Consider the following 11,919-nt stretch of genomic DNA (forward strand, 5'->3'; position numbering starts at 1 on the left):
ATTATCGGACTCTCTGTTTTCCTTTCACCAACAAACCGAGCCCGATAACATGATCATTATCGGACTCTCTGTTGCTCTTTCCCAACAAGCCCAAGCTTGTTGATTTAGGCTCACCTGGCTAGGAAGGATTTGTCTACCTAAAATCCTTCCAACTAGCTAGCTAGGATAAGTTTTAGAAATAAGCCACCAGTCTGTAACTACCTCTTAAGCGGAGCGAACACGGCTCAAATAAAAATGCTTAAAGACCCAAACTGTCTTTAATTATAATTGACAGCGTTCGTTTCAATCCCACCCATCCCTCCAGAACACGTGAAATTGAAAGTGCTTAAATGAAAATGTGTGTGCATGACGTTTTGTAAGATGTGATTAGTTTTAATAAAGACATTTTTAATTGGTTTTATGTTCTTGACCAAAAATCGTAAACAAATATTTTCACCTAACAAATTTCAATCCATTCTATTCTAGCAAAATTCTGGCAGGATTCTAGCAGAAATGCTTGCCAGTTAATTCTAGCAAAATTCTCACAGGATTCTAACAAAATGATCTGTCAGAATAGTTATCACAGCATTCTAGCAGGATTCTCACATAACCGTTAATTTCGCCGACTCCTGCTAGAACCGGTTATTGCGTTTGAGCTAGAATTCTCAAAGAATTCTTGAGAAAATCTAGCAGGATGATGGCAGCGTTCTAGTAAGAATATTTTCGCTCTGCTAGAATTCTCTAAGAATCCTGCGAGAACGTCGTGACTGGGTAATTGCATTGCTACCCAGTTAATTCAATCCGAATTCTGAAACGGAATCTAATTAGAATCGTACACAAATTCCGTTTCAAACGCAACAACCGGTTCGAACACGGAACCGGTTGTTCCGTTTGAAACGGAATTTGTATCCGATTCTAATTAGATTCCGTTTCAGAATTCGGATTGATTTGACTGGGTAGCAACAATGGGGTACGGACAGGGGATTTTCGTTATTTCCCTCTAGTGGCATTTTTGTGGAACTAAATTTCAAATCATAGATGGCACTAGTGTGCTGAACACGGTAACCGTACCGTGTGTCAATACTGGCAGTTTGTATATTTTATTCCAGATGGTTAATTTTTTATGTTAGGAACAAATATTATTTTTTTTATGTTTAATAATAAATACTATAATATAACAACAATAAACCTTTACTTAACAATCAAATACATGAAAATAATAAATTTTAATCATTTTAATATCATTTCCGAGAATCGGTACATGACAGTAAGTCCCGATTATGTCACGGGATTGTTTACGTTGACGTTTGAGTTTGTTGTTTTTTAAGTGCTGTTCAAAAGCATTTCAAATCACGCCTGTGCAGATCATCCAAACCGTGGAAACCTTCCGGCATCGAAACTCGATCGGATCGCGGAATCCCGCCGATAGCAGGATCTCTCAAGTGACACCACAAGGTATTTTTCTATGTTCGATCCTTGAAATCGTGATAACAAGTTTTTTTTTATGAATACAAAGAGACGAGTTTTTCCTTTTAATTCCGCTATATATTTTTTCGTCTACTACTTGCAGACTTCATCAGTGTTCTGTTCTCGACTGAAGGTTCATCGCTGGTGTATCCGTATTTGTAGTTACTGTAGGTACACAGCTAAAAAAGTAGTAATCCAGCTGCGTGTAAAAGGCCTGGGTGTAAAATAAATATTGCATTATTTTATTCAATTTTATGTGATTTTACACTTTGAAATATGTAGCCCATCAGTATGGGAAACCTACTTGCCCAAAATGTCAAGCTCATATATGCGTTTATCCATGCAGCTTTTCATCGGTCTGATGGCCGAGTGGGCTAAGGCGCCAGTCCTTACTGTTGGTGCTGGGGTTGAATCCCGTCGGTTGAAACATTTTTTTGGTGTGTTGCAAAAATTGTACATGCAGTGTGTAATATTAAGTGTTTATTTTGACGAAGGTGATGTGCATACTTTTGCATGCGATTTTACCATCGGATTTTTTGCTGTGTACTACCTCCTTGTTCTTCTTTGGTGCCTGTATAGGTAACAGCTTAAACAGCCACGTTGAGCCGTTACCTGAATCCTTGTTGAGTAAACGTTTGTTGCCTGCCTTGAAGATTTCCAAACTTTCGGCGACAGCAAGCTTCGATGGGTTCGTGATGTGTCTTAAGATGACCGCGTCGCTAGTTGTGATGTTATGTTTCTCCTTGATGATGTGTTCGGCTACTGCTGACTTGAAATGGGGGACAAATCCTTTCCGTATTTCCTCCTTAGCAATTCTGACATCGGTGTCTATATGTTCGTTCAACCTGGTTTGCAGCAATCTCTTAGTTTGTCCAATGTAGCTCATATCACAGTGGCCGCAGGATACTTCGTAAATGCCGGGTTTGCCTAAAGTCGGTATGGGGTCTTTCGTTGAACCTAAGATGGATTCCAACTGGCTGTTTCTACTGCTGAACACTAAATCGCTGCCAAATTTAGCCAGTTTTTGTCGTAATGGGCGTGTTATCCTGTAGTCGAATTCTACTGCTGCTCTTCGTAGTGGCTCTACTGGTGGTGTAAGGGTAGTGAGTGACGTTCTGTGGAGTTTTCTTTCCTTCTTATCGATGATTGCTTGGATAGTTGTTCTGCTGTAACCGTTGATTTCCGCTGTTTCAAAAATGTACTCCAATTCTTTTTGTTTTCCTGCTTCGCTGAGGGGTAAAGTTGTCATCCTATGTATGAAATAATGGTATGCTGCCATCTTATGTTGGAATTGATGGTTTGACGTGGCTGGGATTGTTCTTCTGGTGTTTGTTGGCTTCCTCTACAGGAAGCCTCGAAAGAAAACGAAGATGGGCAACCTGGTTCTCTTAGGATCAAGATGTCTAAGAAAGGTAACTTTCCTTCGACTTCCATTTCGTAAGTGAACTTGATGCTTCTGCGTGCACTGTTTATGGTGTCCAGTACCGTTGTTAGTGAATCCCTTTTGATGATGCAGAAGACGTCATCCACGTATCTCCACCAACGTTCTGGTAGTAGGTTTTTGGTCTGTAGTTCGTGTTCCAAAGCAGCCATATAAACATCGCTCAGAAACGGTGACAGTGGGTTACCCATCGATGCTCCCATCCTCTGTTGGTAGATGCAATCCCTGAACTGGAAGTAGCTCTGTTCCATGCATAATTTGACGAATGTTATATACTGGATCGTTTTTTGTCTCCATGGTTCTCCCTCGTATTGTGATTGCAGCCAATCCCATAGAGTTCCTATTGCGTTGTTTACTGGTATGCTTGGAAACAATGCTTTTACGTCGAAGGAAACCATTATTTCATCATCAGCTATCGGTCCCGACTCTAAGAGCTCCTTTGTGAACACCTGCGAACTGATGATCGATCGGCTCGGGAAGGGTTTCGGCATACTCTTGAATTCCTCGACAAGCCACTTTGCGATCCGACTGGTTGGGGCATCCACTGCTGAAATGATTTCTCGCATCTCGTTGCCTGGTTTATGCACTTTAGGTAGTGCTTTAATCAGCCGTCCCCTAACATGACAGTTTTCGTGAGTTGCGCGTATCCATCGACAGATGGCAAGCGGGCCTCGTCGGAGTCCGCCCAATAAATATGCAACTCAAAATTTGCATGGGAAACTATTTTTTCGTGACGGCTTTCGCGGCACGCTCCCTTCAACTGTTCTAGACTAATATTTGAACGTGGCGTATCTCTAAACAAGTTTTTTAAGAAATTGATTCTAGACTGCATATTTTGTCGTTTTAAACTGAAACAAGGCAAACACTTTATTTATTTAAACTATTCGCCATTTTCAAAAGTTTGGCTAGATAATATCGAAGGCCGCCATCTTAGGCCCACTGCACAGCAAAAAAAACCGATGGTAAAATCGCATGCAAAAGCATGCACATCACCTTTGTGAAAAAAATCACTTAAAATTACATCTATGAATGTACTCTTAAAAACGTGTAATTTTACACAAAACCCATTTTTACCCCAGGGGTAGATATCGAGTTGGTTCTTTCAAATTAGAAATGTCAATTTAAACGTAAACAGAACGATTTTTCTCAAGTTTTTGTTTATTGCGCAGAAAATTTCCGAGATTTCTTCGATAAGGCCGTCGAGACAATCGTCGAGCAGCATCCGGTGGATGCTCGGGTGTGAACGAGATGATCGCGAACTGCCCGGGTGTGGACGAGGTGGCATCCTCTTCGCGAACAACATTTCTTCCGTGGCCGAAATGCGCATGATCGCAAACGACCCGGGTGTGGTTTCTCCTTGCGGCCAATCTTCCCATCGATCGATCGTTTCCTGGCCTAAATACCGCAGCCAACTTGGACACACGACGTTAATCCGGGAACTTCGCCCCAGATCTGTGGAAGAAAAATAAAAAAATAATTAAAATTGCACATGCCGTTAGTGTTGTTGGAAAAGTTGATTTTTATTGAAAAAGTGACTAACTTGAAGGCAGAACTGCTATTCTGTTCCTGTTCCTATTCACGGCCAACCTTCCTCCCGTGGCCGAACTGCGAATGAGAACGGCCCGAGTGTGGACTTGATGCGTTTCCTCTTCGCGGCCAAATTCTTTCGGAATCGGTTTTACCGCGGCCATGGAATGTTTAGATTTGAACTCCGTTGCAAGTTCGAACACCCGGCTTTGTCTCGTGATGATCGCACAAGATCTGTAAAGGAAAATGAAAAGGATATTTAGATGTCCAGCTGCGGATGATCGTGACCGGTCCGGATACTACGAAGTGCGTTTCCTCCTCGAGGTCAACTTACCCCTCGAATCAATTGGTCTGCGGCCGAGGTGTGGATGACCTTCACCGGCCGGAGAGTGGAAACGATGCGTTTCCTTTTCGAGGCCAACTTCACTGTCGAATCGATGTTCTGCGGCCGAGGTGTGGATGACCGTAACCGGCTTGGGTGTGGAAAAGGTGCGATTCCTCTTCATGGCCACCTCTCGTTCAGAATCGGCACGCGTTGTTCCACGCCCCAGGAATCTCGGCATGATTACCGCAGCTAGCTCGAATGCCCGGCGTTGATTCGTGAAGATTGCACCTGATCTGTTAAGAGAAAATAAAAAAAAAATGTATAATTTTGTACGAAACCAAACGTGTTGTTGAAAAAATTAATTTAATTGAAAAATTGACTAACTTTAAGCCAGAACTGGTGTTATACGGCTAGTGAGTGGACAACATTCCTTCCGAATCGGTTGTTCTGTGGTCGATGTGCGGATGATCGCGAACGGCCCAGGTGTTGACGAGGTGCGTATCCTTTTCGCGGCCAACCTTCCATGTGTGGCCGAGATGACGATGATCGCAAACGACCCGGGTGTGGTTCCTCCTAAAGGGTTGAAGAATGGGACTTCGTATAAAAAGTTGTACGAATTGCAGAGCATTCGCACGACGTTCGTGTGGGTTAGAGATGTATGTCTCGTTGACCGATTTCTGAAGCGGATTCAGGCCTTTCGGGGTTTCGTCACTACCCGGCGAGAGGGGAGCACCATAACGTTCGAAGCATCACGCAATGGCAACGTCAGCGGGGGCAAATCCAGCCAGCTCGGTTCAAGAATCGCGCCCAGAGCAAAACACTGTTCGAACAGATTCCGGCGCGAATCAGCGATATTTTTGACGGTGAAGTCATGAACGAGCAAGTATCGGTGGGAAACACGGGGAAACACGCTGTCCTGCTCCTGTCTGCCGGTGTTCAAATTGAACAAGCAATTACAACTTCACTCACCAGCGCCAGTGCCACCCTCTTCGAGTTACCTCCGGAGCCGGCGGAGGTCAGCGACGGAAACTTGACTGGCTGCGTATTCTCCGTCTACCTTGACACGAGCCCGTTCGGGACAATTTTCGGCTTCTATGGTTTTGCAGCTTCAGTGGCAGCGTTGATTCCGGAAGTTTTCGAGAACCAGATATCGTCCAGAGGGTTCCTGGTGCAGTGGCAAACGATGCCAATCGTGGCAACTGCTGCTGGTCGCAACACCGAATCGGCTTCTTAAACAGTGAATTGTGGCGCCAGCTGGTTGGCCGGACACTTGCAGTAGGATCGGTTTTGGACCGTCGCTTCCGGGAAATTTCAAACCTAAAAAAATCCTGGGAATAGTGTTTTTATGTCATTCTTTTATAACGGAAGTAGGTAAACACTTACCTTTGTATATTTTCATGATTTTCAGCCTTGAAGATGGTTTTAATCCTCAAACGAATCAAAATATTCACTCTTGCTGATTTTCCGAACTGTTTTGATTCACGCGAGTTGAGTTTAGTTTGGATATTTTGACAGCTGGATAGCAAACAACACGCAAATGCAATATTAACGAAAAATGTGTATAATTTTACACATTTTAGGTGTAAATGGTGTTAGAAAAAATTGTGAAGCGGAGTACTACTAAATTGTGTAATATCACACAAAAATAACTACACAACCCATTTTTACATGCAGGCGTTTTACTACTTTTTTTGCTGTGTACTCTCAACGATTTTGCAGTTTTTCCAACCGATTTCAAGAGGCTTGCACATTCCTTGATGGTGTTCTCGACTTTTTTGACCATATCAATTAACGTGTATCCGCGCTGGAAGTGGGGACGCGAAGTCGTGATTATTCAAGTTAATTATTATGTGTGCTTTTGTGTTGCTGTTCGTATGGGATGAGTGATTGTGGTAATTAAATAATAGCATCATTGGTGCGCTGGAAGTGGGGACGCGAAGTCGTGATTATTCAAGTTATTTTTTTTTTTGGGTGCTTTTGTGTCGCTGTTCGTATGGGGTGAGTGATTGTGGTAATTAAATAATAGCATCATTGGTGCGCTAGGAGTGGGGACGCGAAGTCGTGATTATTCAAGTTATTTTTTTTTTTGTGTGCTTTTGTGTCGCTGATGGGGTAAGTGATTGTGGTAATTTTACTGTCTGCATGTAAATTTATCAACTCACTATATGATTTATATAAATGTTTATATTATTCCTTATCCTTTTCCTTTCCTGTAACACACCATATCCTCATATCATATATGATCAAACTGTTTAAATTAATGAAACTTTCTAGGACAGCATAGGAACCATCTGGAGCATTTATATTTTAAATTACTGCTATTTTTTTACAGCTTCCTGGAATCATCTTGATTTTATTCATTATATTTATTATATGTATTATATTTGTTTCATTTATTATTTTTACAAAACTACATGCCTATTATATAATACACTAAAGACTCACATTTACACGTACAAACTTCCAAATCATTTAATACATTACGCATTCAACAATTTTCATTGGCCCGATGAAATTCCCCTAACCCCCATTCCAAACCTCCCAAAAATATTCCGTTCACTTTTAAAAGTTGCATGGGTTCCCTGCACTTTTGCCACTAGTGAACAACAAAAACATCCCGTCCCAAATCCCCACGGGACTGTATGGGCGTAGCCTTGGAGCACAGTGTGGAAATTTACGTTCTTAGATATTTTTGGATGTACCGGGCAGCAATCAAATTGTCTAAGAATATTGAATTGACCATTGTGGCACCCCCTACAGCGTGGTGCAGACCCGTTATGCTATGCTATGCTATGCTATATCAATTAACGTGTATCCTCGTTTTAGTGAATATTTTTCCCTGTTCCCGAGTTTCTCAAGAAGTTCCTTGTCGTATTCGTCTCGGTCCATGATTACTACCCGGTTTCCCTTGTCCGCTTTTAGGTAGTATACTGGTTTCTCCTTGAGTTCCTTCACTGTTCGTACCTCGGCGTTGTCCTGGTGTTTTGTTGTAGTTTCTCGTATCAATTTGGATACCGTCATCCTGACGCTGTTGATTTGTGCTGGAAGGAGCGGGGGAGGTTTGGTCTGGTTTTTATCGATGCTGTTAGCATTGATAACAGTTTCGATGTCGATAACAATGTTTTCCAGGTTTGGCTTTGATGATACCGCGTATTTAAGACCTTTGTTGAGTAAAGTTAACTGTTCTTCTGATAAAGTTTCAGAAGAGCGATTAACAACGAACTCTTCTAAGGGTTTAACTACTGGTTTCGTTGCCGGGGCAATGTGGGAAATCGGAATCGGATGTCGGAATTTGTTGTCCAGTATCTTGCGTTTCCTTTCTGATTCGCATTTCTCGGCTACTTTCACCTTCTTCAAAAAAGCTTCGAATTCGATGGGGAATTCTTTGGCTTGTTTCAGATGGAGTGAATAGCATTCGAGAGTTTTGATACTACAGGCACCAAAGATGAACAAGGAGGTAGTACCTACAGTAACTACAAATACGGATACACCAGCGATGAAGTCGAGAACAGAACACTGATGAAGTCTGCAAGTAGTAGACGAAATACGTATCTGTCAAGATATTAAAAATATATAGCGGAATTAAAAGGAACAACTCGTCTCTTTGTATTCATAGTAATGCATTCTGCTAAAACGCTCAACCAAACCACAAAGTTTTTTTTTCTCACAGTTTCCTCATTTCCGTCGTTCGTGTGGGTTGCTCACCATGAGTGCTGTTTTCCAAACGCTGGCGGACAAATCGCTGAAATGGTTGCGCGAAGAGGCCGCCCGGCTGGGTGCACCCACATCCGGGAAGAAGGCTGTGCTTCAAATAAGGCATGGCATTTTTTATGAACCCAATATTATTTCAGGCGACACCTTCTTGATGAGGCAGCCCATCACATTGTCCACAGGCTCCTCAACCGGTTCAACCACAGCAGGTTTCTCGTCTCGGATCATCGGCACCACAGGCCGGTTAGGTGCCCCCGCTGTTTTCGGTTGATCTTGTCGGCGCCCGTCAAACACCAAGTCGCGTTTTCCGTCCGACTTTCTAAACGCGGTTCTTGTCTGCTTCGCTGCCAGTCTCACCCCGCACGCGCGTTGCTTTGCCCAGTTCTCGATCTTGGGAGCGATCTCCACCATCTCGTCCCTCCAGAGGTTTCTCACGTTCGCCTCCTCAAGGTTGCCAAATCTGTGGTGCCACAGCTCGTAGTCGTCGTTCTTGGACGGCATCGCAGTAGCACGTTCGTCGAACGTCGAACGATCTCCTTCTCCAGCTTGACCCCTGCCGCCTTCAACTCGCGTAGCAGCTTCTCAAACTGGACCAGGAAAGCCGGAACATCGCCGCCCTCCACCAGCCGTAACTCCTGGAACTGCTTCTTCAAGAAGAGCTTTCCAGCGATTCCGACGCGCAGCGCGTCCCAGGTCTTCTTGGCCGTCCGTGCGTCCTTCACGTGGTCGAGCTGGTCCTCAGCGATCCGATTGACCAGCAGTTTCCGGCAGCTTTCGATCCTCGGCCACTCGTTCCAACCGTGCTCGCTTCCTCTGCATTTCGTTCGCCGAGTCTGATTCCAACTCCGCCAGACCCGCCAGGTCCACGGGCGCCTTAACACAGTGCAGCGTCGACCTCTTGCTTGTTACGGCTGTAGCTCCACAGATCATAACTCCGGGAGTCCTTGGATGATCCAGGACATCCTAACATATTAGCAAAGTAGTCTACCACACTCACTGAAGCTATGCGGGTATGTTCCGTTGTCAAAACCGGTCGACATTTTGCTTGTTACGGTAGTAGACCCACAGATCTTAACTCCAGGGAGTCCTAGGAGAACCCAGGACACTCCAACACATCAGCATAGTAGTCTACCATACTCACTGGAGCCATGCGGGTATGATCAGTGGTCAAAAACCGCCGACATCTTGCTTGTTACGGCGGTAGACTCGCCGGTCTTAACTCCAAAGAGTTCTCGGATAACTCAGACCATCCCAATAAGTTGTTACAACATTGCACTGAAGCCTTTCATACTCACTGAAGCAGTCTGGGTCGGATCCGGTTTCAATACCTTCACGCAACCGAGAGCTTTTGAAACCGAAAACACACACAAAATGAAACATTTTTTTTATTTGTATTGGTGTTCACCCGGTGTCGTTTGTTGTGTAAGTATTGGTGAGCATTGTTTTTGCGTGTGTGTATGTGTACCAAGAAAGTTCTTGTTACTCTTGTTTTTTTTTTGCAGTAAAAAGCGGTTGTTTTTTGTTTTCGACTTTTTATTCCAAACTCTCAAAACATCACTGTACAACAAATTCCACACATAATTTCACTGCTGCACTCGTTGCTCGTAAGATGCACTTCACCGATCTTGCCCAGAAAAGATCTTCGACCGACGCTATCGCGGTTCTAACTTCTGCTCACCACCAATTCGTTCTTGACCGGGAGCTGGAACATTGTCATGGTTTCTCGACTTTACTCCAACTTTCCCCCACACTGAAAGAATCCAACATAGTAATCTCAAGTGTTATTTCACGTGAGTGTCCCAAAAAATCAACACGATAAATTTACATGCTTTTCATTTGACCCACACATATTTTCCATACCAATTTGATGTGAAAATCATTGGAAATCAGCTGATCGTTAGCAAAAAACCATTCATCCTTTTTTCCAATGATGTTCACTTTAGATTCAAATGAATTTCACGTAGATTTGCCCCATTCAACATTTCCTTTGATTTTGACGTGGAAAACACGTTAGATTGAAATGTTTTGGTTTTTGAATGTGGTTGGCGAATATTTCTTCATAAGTAAGATGGCTGCGAACGGTGATGGAGCAAAAATTGCTCTTTGGGTTTAAAAATTGTTTAAATGCGGGTTTGCGTAAATATTTAGAGAATTATTGTATTATTTAAATAAAAAAGGGCTTAACGCGAGTTATTTCTAGGTAAGTAAAATCAAGAGAAAAGTATTGCTTCATATACAGTGAGATATTTCTGTTATTTTTTCAGATAAATAGATTACGGCCAGTTTTTGTGATCGAAATCCGGAGTTTTGTTGCCAACGATTTGCAAAACTCCTCAATCCTATGTGCAGCTGAGCGGCTTCATCACCTAAACTCTATGGACCGATTGATGGTGGATTCAACGCGGACACAGAATCTGGTCCCTATTCTGTGACTGTTTTGTGTTAGAGAAGAAATATTTATGCTTTAAAGTGATTTTATTTTAATTTTTTAATGCAAATATTAGGAAAAAAATAAAGATATATTTATAACGGAAACTGTGCAATTAATAAATTAAAATTGAAAAAAATCCACCCGTTTTACCCACCTGAATACCAATAGAAAACCATTTGATTGACACAACAAAATCATTTAACATTCATGTGAAAAGCATCACAAATTCATGTGCGTCATCACGTGAAGTTAACGTGTTTTGCATTTGACTTTACCGTTTCCCGCGATGAATATTTTCGAAGTGATTTGCACATGACATTCACATGTAAAGTCGTATGGGGCAGATTCACGTGTGAAACATGTGATATTGCTATGTGACTTTCTTTCAGTGCACGAGCAGCATTCTAAAGGTTTCCTGGGCCAGCAACCGAGCCGGCAAGCTACAAAAACAAGAAAACACAATCATTTTCCTGACTCCATTTTCGATACTCAGAAGTCAGAATTCGACTATTCTTTGACTTCAAAACGAAAACGTTAGCTTACCTGCTTGACAAGTCATATTCTTTAACCGAGTTTTACATTGGTTTCTTCAAAATTTACTTCTCCATGTCGTCACAAGACCGCAAAAAAAAAACGCAAAAGCAAAACTGGCAAAACGATTGATTTGACGGCGTCAGAGAGAGCGACGGACGCTATGAGTGTGTGTGTGAGAAGTTTTGGCAGTGGGCAGTACCTAAACCACGATTTCTGTTTGGTTTGATATGGGTCATCCCCTGAGCTACGTATATTTACAATTTTTGAATTCTTGACTTTTTTTTGATAAGGTCCTATAAACAAATGTAAACATTGAGTGTATCCCTTTCACACCTTATGTCAAAGTCCATCGGAGTAAGCGGGATACACTCAATGTTTACATTTGTTTATAGGACCTTATCAAAAAAAAGTCAAGAATTATAAATCAAAGATAGATAAATTTTAAAATTTTGCTTTTCAAAATATCAAAATCTAGATTTTTTTTTAAAAGGTTCTATAAAAATA

At 42.3% G+C, this 11,919-nt stretch overlaps 1 long non-coding RNA gene across 5 annotated transcripts; it reads right to left on the reverse strand.

Moving 5' to 3' along the window:
* Positions 1–937: 937 nt before the first annotated feature.
* Positions 938–11,714, reverse strand: LOC128092865 (uncharacterized). Of its 5 annotated transcripts, none has more exons than XR_008212057.1 (7): positions 11,425–11,714; positions 11,157–11,321; positions 5,709–10,200; positions 5,124–5,312; positions 4,749–5,032; positions 4,428–4,648; positions 938–4,339 (listed from the first exon to the last, which is right to left on the reverse strand). It is a non-coding gene; the product is annotated as an uncharacterized LOC128092865 (long non-coding RNA). The 5 variants fall into 5 exon arrangements; XR_008212056.1 differs by having other exon boundaries at positions 5,124–6,056; positions 6,123–10,200; positions 11,425–11,711; XR_008212055.1 differs by having other exon boundaries at positions 5,124–6,067; positions 6,123–10,200; positions 11,425–11,711.
* Positions 11,715–11,919: the final 205 nt, after the last annotated feature.

Source organism: Culex pipiens, chromosome 1 (genome assembly GCF_016801865.2).
Source record: "Culex pipiens pallens isolate TS chromosome 1, TS_CPP_V2, whole genome shotgun sequence".
Taxonomy (NCBI): domain Eukaryota; kingdom Metazoa; phylum Arthropoda; class Insecta; order Diptera; family Culicidae; genus Culex; species Culex pipiens.